We start from the raw sequence: 8,321 nt of genomic DNA, 5'->3' as shown, positions 1-8,321 counted from the left end.
TTATTGACTAAGGCCTGGGACCCGTTGATTTCTTTAATTTCAACCAAAAGAAAACTTTTTATGGATTCTGACATGTCGAGCGACAAGTAATTTTACTTTTAATATTGAATATTTTGCATTTATTGTTTTGGACACATCTGCGTGCATGTTTTACTTTTTTCACGCATTCGTTTGCGCTCCATAGATGCAGTAATATTGTAGAGGGCCTTGGAATCGACAGGTGGCGCGCATGCTACGGTAACTTGCGCATGCGCGCCTGCGGCACTTTTACGTATAGATAGAGCGACTTGCACTAGCAGTCTCCAGTGTCAAACACTCGCCTGAAGATGGCTGTAAGGTTGTCAGCCGAAATATCGTGGAAAGAAGTCGATGAGATCCGGCTGCAATCCCGAAATCTTGTGGAATATATGAAAGGGCTTTATCGACCGAAATAAATAATTGTAATTATAATTTTATGTAAAATATTGTTTTGTTTTTATGTTTTATGCGTAAATGTTAACAAAATATTTAAAGAATGATTTATGATCTGTAAGAAGTCAGTATATGATTTTAATTTTGTGCGGAAGCCAAAATAATTATTGATATTGAGGATGATTGATTTGTGATTGTTGAGAGTAGTGTGTGTGTGTGTGTGTGAGTTTGTCTGTCAATCAGCGAGCAGTTACGGTGCACTGTGGTGGTTGTCTTCATTACGAAGTGGCCTCGAGACATCTGGATGACTTAACAGAGACAAGAATAATCGGTAAACTACAAGGAGGTCGAAGTGTGACGACTGTATACCAGGAATTTGGTATTGCTCACAGCAGTGTTTGACGTGTACGAGGACTCTGTTTAATACCTTAGTGATCGTCCTTCATAATCATAATGAGGAAAATTATGTGCTGGTATCGAAATCATTTATTGTTACACATGGATCTAGAAACATTTTATGACTCTGATGGTTTTCAATTTATCCAACAGAAAGTTGAGTTGCACATCTATTTAATGTACAGTACTTTTATGTTCCTTTGAAGATGGTTGCTATGGTACAAAATAAGCCATGAATCTGTGCGACCGGTGGCAAACATGGATTTTTTATAGTAAACCAGAAACCTCCCCATACCAGATTGTTTAAGGACACGAATTCCTATGAATAAAACAGCTGAAGACGCGAAAAATCCTAATTATGTTGCTTTTATTAGTTTAGGATCATTCACAAATATACTAATGGAAGGGTAAAAACCAAGGTTTATGACATTAGTTCTCCTGAAATGTGTATAATTTTTCAGGTACATTTAGTGGTATATGAGGAAAATATCTGTAAACTTTTTTGCGCATAGAGTAATTACTAAAGAACGAATACAATAAGCCAAAGCAACTGATATTGAAGTTTCACAGCATGAACAGTGAAAATTTAGTAAACGATTACCTTTCATTACTTTGTGGAAGGTGTCAGTGAAAATGTTTCGAAAACGTTTGAAATTAAATTAAAATATGTTGGATATCGGTGAGTGCTCTCTTTCTCAAATATTGGGTGAATGTAGTCTTAATAATTTGCGCCGCTTGAATTACCCTCTGCCTGAACACATATACACTATTTCTAACCTTAATACGTGACTTTATGTTTTAAACATTAAACGTAAGGAGTAAATTATGACAGCATTTTGAGTCATCAGTCTTCCAACAGATTTGATGCGTCCCGAGACGAATTCCTCTCCTGTGCCAATCTCTTTATCTCAGAGTACCACTTACTTCTTACATCTTCAAATGTTTACTGGATGTATTATAATCTCTGTCTTCCTCTACAGTTTTACTCTCTACAGCTGCCTCTAGTGTCATAGAAATTATTCCCTAATGTCTTAACACATATCCTATCTTCCTGTCCCTCCTTCTCGTCAGTGTTTTCCACGCATGCCTTTCCTCGCCAGTTCTGCGGAGAACCTACTGATGCCTTACTTTACTAGCCAACCTAATTTCCAACATTCCTCTGTAACACCATATTTCAAAAATTTAGATTCTCTTCTGTTCCTGTTTTCCCACAGTCCATGTTTCACTACCATACAATGCTGTGCACGAAAAGAACATTCTCCGAAATTTCTGTCTTAAATGAAGCCTATGTTTATTAACGATAGACTTCTCTTGGCCAGGAATGCCCTTTTTACCAGTGCCAGTCTACTTTGTATGTCCTCCTAACTCCCCCTGTCTTAGGTTATTTTGCTGCCTAGGTAGCGGAATTCCTTAACTTCATCTACTTCGTTGTCATCAATTACGATATTAAGTTTGTCGTTGTTCTCATTTTTTCTATTTCTCATTACTTTCGCCTGTTCTCGGTTTACTCTAAATGCGCGTTCTGTACTCACCAGACTGTTTATTCCAATCAACACATCCTGCAATTATTCTTCAATTTCACTGACGATAGTAATGTAATAAGCAAATACTTTCACCTTCCGTTTATTACCATCATTGCTTCTACGGTGTGTAAACTGAGCTGACAAAAGTCATGGGATAGCGATATGCAATTATACAGATTGCGGTAGCAATGCTTACAAAAGGGCAGCGCAGTGGCGGAGCTGTCATCGTAGTCAGGTGACACATATGAAAAGGTTTCCTACGTAATTATGGCCGCACGACGGGAATTTACAGACTTTGAACGCAGAATGGTATTTGCAGCTAGAAAGAAGGGGCATTCCATTTCCGAAACCGTTAGCGGATTCAGTATTGCTTCATCAAGTGTGTCAAAAGTGTGCCGAGAATACCAAATTTCAGACATTACCTCTCACCTTCGGTTAACGACCGAGAGCAGCGGCGTTTGTCTAGAGTTGTCAGTGGTAAACAGACAAGAAAAACTGGGTGAAATACACTAAGGCCATTAAAATTGCTACACCAAGAAGAAATGCAGATGGTAAACGGGTATTCATTGGACAAATATATTATACTAGAACTGATATGTGATTACATTTTCACGCAATTTGGATGCATAAAACCTGAGAAATCAGTACCCAGGACAACCACCTCTGGCCGTAATAACGGCCTTGATACGCCTGGGCATTGAGTCAAACAGAGCTTGGATGGCGTGTACAGGTACAGCTGCCCATGCAGCATCAACACGATATCACAGCTCATCAAGAGTAGTGACTGGCGTATTGTGACGAGCCAGTTGCTCCGCCACCATTGACCAGACGTTTTCAATTGGTGAGAGATCTGGAGAATATGCTGACCAGGGCAGCAGTCGAACGTTTTCTGTATCCAGAAAGGCCCGTACAGGACCTGCAACGTGCGGTCGTGCATTATCCTGCTGAAATGTAGGGTTTAGCAGGGATCGAATGATGGGTAGAGCCACGGGGTCGTAACACATCTGAAATGTTACGTCTACTGTTCAAAGTGCCGTCAATGCGAACAAGAGGTGACCGAAACGTGTAACCAATGGCACCCCACACCATCACGCCGGGTGATACGCCAGTATGGCGATGACGAATACACGCTTCCAATGTGCGTTCACCACGATGTCGCCAAACACGGATGCGACCACCATGATGCTGTAAACAGAACCTGGATTCATCCGAAAAAATGACGTTTTGCCATCCGTGCACCCAGGTTCGTCGTTGAGTACACCATCGCAGGCTCTCCTGTCTGTGATGCAGCGTCAAGGGTAACCGCAGCCATGGTCTCCTAGCTGATAGTCCATGCTGTTGCAAACGTCGTCGAACTGTTCGTGCGGATCGTTGTTGTCTTGCAAACGTCCCCATCTGTTGACCCAGGGATCGAGACGTGGCTGCACGATCCGTTACAGCCATGAGGATAAGATGCCTGTCATCTTGACTGCTAGTGATACGAGGCCGTTGCGATCCAGCACGGCGTTCCGTATTACCCTCCTGAACCCACCGATTCCATATTCTGCTAAGAGTCATTGTATCTTGACCAACGCGTGCAGAAATGTCGTGATACGATAAACCGCAATCGCGATAGGCTACAATCCGACCTTTATAAAAGTCGGAAACGTGATGGTACGCATTTCTCCTCCTTACACGAGGCATCACAACAAAGTTTCACCAGGCAACGCCGGTCAACTGCTGTTTGTGTATGAGAAATCGGTTGGAAACTTTCCTCATGTCACATGGCTCTGAGCACTATGCGACTTAACTTCTCAGCTCATCAGTCGCCTAGAACTTACAACTAATTAAACCTAACTAACCTAAGGACATCACACACATCCATGTCCGAGGCAGGATTCGAACCTGCGACCGTAGCGGTCGCTCGGTTCCAGACTGTAGCGCCTAGAACCGCACGGCCACTCCGGCCGGCTTTCCTCATGTCGGCACGTTGTAGATGTCGCCACCGGCGCCAACCTTATGTGAATGCTCTGAAAAGCTAATCATTTGCATATCACAGCATTTTCTTCCTGTCGGTTAAATTTCGTTTCTGTAGCAAGTCATCTTCGTGGTGTAGCAATTTTAATGGCCAGTAGTGTACATGAAATAGTACATCTATAGATCAATAGCACAAGCGATTTTGAGATACCAGACAACGACCCATAATGAAGCACTCATATCAGCTCATGCTGCATCGTCCACTGGCGGCAGCGCAGGAGCTGACTCTGGCATTTAATTGATCGTACGTATGGCGAATACTGGGATGCGTTATTCCACGGCTGCTCGTTCTGTTCACGTAGTTCTGTAAGTGTCATTGGTTGATGCGTGGCAAGTGTCACTTCTCGTCTCATCGTATCTCGTAGGTCCGGAGACCCTGCTGGCCAGGGAAGTAGCTGCATGCCTTACAGAGCACGTTCAGTTTCACGGGCAGCGTGTGGGCGAGAACTATCCTCTTGGAATAACGCATCGCCTTTCTGTTGCAAGAACGGCAAAACAACTGGTCTAAAAGAATCCTGCAAGCACCGAGCGCTGGTATCCAGCACCAGAAACACCAAAGGTGAACGGAGTTATAGCTTATCGCACTCCAGACCAAAAGACCTGGAGTGGGGCCAGTTTGTCTTGGACGAATGCACTCTACGAGACAGCGCTTAGCAGGTCTACCTTACATGGGGACTGATGACCTCAGAAGTCTCACAGTGCTCAGAGCCATTTGAACCATTTGATATTAGAAGCAATACCTCAGTGTGGATTGAATAATAAGGACACAAAGACTACAGCCCTGTTTTACTCCCTTTTTAATCCGAACGCTTCGCTCAGTGTCTCCCACTCTTATTTTTCACTCATGGTTCTTGTACACGTTCTTTATTATTTGGCTTTCCCTATAGCTTAACCAGAACTTCGAACATTTTGCACCATTTTACAGCGTCGATTGCTTTTTACAGATCCATAAAGCCTTTCAACGAGTCTTCATTTTTCTCCAGTCTTCCTTCCTTTACCAACTGCAACGTCCGAACTGCCTCTCTGGTGTCTTCACCTTTCGTAAAGCCAAACTGGTCGTCATCCAACAGGTCCTCAGTTTCTCTAGTCTTCTGTATATTATTGTTGTGAGCAACTCGGATGCATGTGCTGTTAAGCTGAATGTGCGATAATTATCACACTTCTCGGCTGTTGTTGTCTTCGGAATTGTGTGGATGATGTTTACTTGAAAGTTTGATGGCATATCGTCAGTCACATATATGCTACACAGCAACGTGAACAGTCGTTTTGTTGTAGCTTCCACCATGGTATTAGAAATTGCAATGTATTGTGATCAATCGCTTCTGCCTTATTTGATCTTAAGTCTTCCAAAACTCTTTCACATTTGAAATCTAATACTGGATCCCCTATCTCGCCGGCCGGTGTGGCCAAGCGGTTAAAGGCGCTACAGTCTGGAACCGCGTGGCCGCTACGGTCGCAGGTTAGAATCCTGCCTCGGGCATGGATGTGTGTGATGTCCTTAGGTTAGTTAGGTTTAAGTAGTTCTAAGTTCTAGGGGACTGATGACCTTAGAAGTTAAGTCCCATAGTGCTCAGAGCCATCTCCCCTATCTCTTCCCTATCGACTCCTGATTCTTTACCTTATCAGGCAAGTCCTTCCTCTCATGGACGTCTTCACAATCTTCATCTATCGCTCTCTCGTCTGCATTTAGCAGTGGAATATGCACTGCGCTCTTAATGTTACCACCCTTTGCTAATTTTTATATTCGGTCAATAATTTTATGAAGTTCTGAGAATCAGATGAACACCATCCAACTCGAACTGTGCATCATTTTAATCACGTAGATTACAAAAATATGTTGTTCGGATACCTTCTGACTTGTATACTGCTTCAATATACGCCATTTCTGGGGGTAAGCAGTAATCAACATTAATACCTGGTTGGTAGCTGAGGGCTGCAGGGAATGCTTCCATCACCTCCTGCGCTGTGTGGACCTATCACACCCTACCTTTGAAACCTTGGAACAGTCTCTGATGGAGTATCACCTGACTACATTCTCCGCTCGTGCCGTTCTGATGCAAAATGCAGCAATAATAACACGCCAAGGGCGTCTATACAATAGATAAAGACCTGAGATATTGAGTATTTTTAATATTTTGGAAAACAAATGGCGCCCTGTAAGTAGCCATAAAACATTACAATGCCGACCCTCTAAGAACCTGCGTAATATTGACTTTTAAATCATTTCATTGAAAGAAAAACCCCTGACTACATTCGATTTTTTTCCTTTCCCTGAGAGCTGGAGGGAGTAAGGGATGGACGGCAGGGTCGCGTCCTCCCCTTGCCTCCGGGTATGGGCGCTCTTGCAACACACACTTCGGTTTCCATCATATCTGCACACGGAGATGCTCTCTGAAAGGAGGCAGAGGATTTTTTTACGTTCGTGCATGATTTCGTAGAATTTTTGTTTTGCATATTCGTATTCCGGTTCCTGGGGGTTTATTTATCGATTGTCATTCCTTATTTTTAGTTCACTGATGCTATTTGAGTTAAATTATTGTCCTCTTGTCATCTGGAGATTGTGAGTGGAGCTGTGAGCGCTAGAGTGCCAAGTGGAGAAATCGGAACATTTCCGACATATTCCTCTTTTTGAGGTAAATACGGGGATGACAGAAGCAGAGGCATCGAGAAACATTTTCACCGTGTATGGGGATAATGCCATTGGACAGAGCACAGCAGCCCGGTCAAAGGCGCCTTGCCACGGTTCGTGCGGCTCCCCAGTCGGAGGTTCGAGTCCTCTCTCGGGCAAGGGTGTGTATGTTGTCCTCAGCGTAAGTTAGTTTAAGTTAGATTAAGTAGTGTGTAAGCCTAGGGACCAATTACCTCAGCAGTTTGGTCCCATAGGAAGTTACCACCAGTATGTACAACAACACAATACTCCGTCTTCAGGACAAAAGTGGCCTACCAGGACCATCCGACCGCCGTGTCATCCTCAGTGGAGGATGCGGATAGGGGGGGCCGTGGGGTGAGCACACCGCTCTCCCGGCCGTTATGATGGTATTCTTGACCGAAGCCGCTACTATTCGGTCGAGTAGCTCCTCAAGTGGCATCACGAGGCTGAGTGCACCCCGAAAAATGGCAACAGCGCATGGCGGCCTGGATGGTCACCCATCCAAGTGCTGATCACGCCCGACAGCGCTTAACTTCGGTGATCTCACGGGAACCGGTGTAGCCACTGCGGCAAGGCCGTTGCCTGCAACAACACAGTACAACAAGAAAATGGTTTCTCTTTTTAAAGAGGATCGTTCTGACATTAGTGACTTTCCACGTTCAGGAAGACCTTCAGTGACGGAAGAAGATCGTTTAATCGCATTAATCCACCCTGATACATGTAATCTACTCGAGAACTAGTTAATGTGATGAATCGCGATCATTCTACCACCGTGCGACATTTTCTGTGGTGTAAGTTCAAAAATCTGGTGTATGGGTGCCGTAGGCTCTAATCCAAAGTCACAAAAATCAGCGGGTGGCGATATGTGCACCTCTTCTTTCTCGTCGTCAGTTGGCTCATGAACAGCACTGACGATTCCTATCCTGTATCGCTACTGGTGAGGAGAAATGGTGTCTTTAGGCTTACGTAAGGAAATGAATGGTTACTCCCAAATGTACAAAGACCTGCTCGCTTCCATAAACGATAATGTTATGCAACTGGTGGAACAGCGACGGTGAGGCGTAATTAAATGCTCCCTCCAGGTGTAAACATCACTGCTGACATTAAACTTCCTGGAGGATTAAAACTGTGAGCCGGAGCGAGACTCGAACTCAGGACCTTTGCCCTTCGCGGGCAAGTGCTCTACCATGTGAAGTTTGGAAAGTAGGAGATGAGGTATTGGCGGGAGTAAAGCTGTGAGGATGGAGCGTGAGTCGTGCTTGGCTCAGATGGTAGAGCTCTTGCCCGCGAAAGGCAAAGGTCCCGAGTTCGAGTCTCGGTCCGGC

At 44.2% G+C, this 8,321-nt stretch overlaps 1 pseudogene; it reads right to left on the bottom strand.

Moving 5' to 3' along the window:
• Positions 1–7,461: 7,461 nt before the first annotated feature.
• LOC126475945 (5S ribosomal RNA) lies at positions 7,462–7,579 on the bottom strand (annotated as a pseudogene).
• Positions 7,580–8,321: the final 742 nt, after the last annotated feature.

This window comes from Schistocerca serialis, chromosome 4 (assembly GCF_023864345.2).
Source record: "Schistocerca serialis cubense isolate TAMUIC-IGC-003099 chromosome 4, iqSchSeri2.2, whole genome shotgun sequence".
NCBI classification, from domain to species: Eukaryota; Metazoa; Arthropoda; class Insecta; order Orthoptera; family Acrididae; genus Schistocerca; species Schistocerca serialis.
This window is presented reverse-complemented; position numbering and strand designations above follow the sequence as displayed.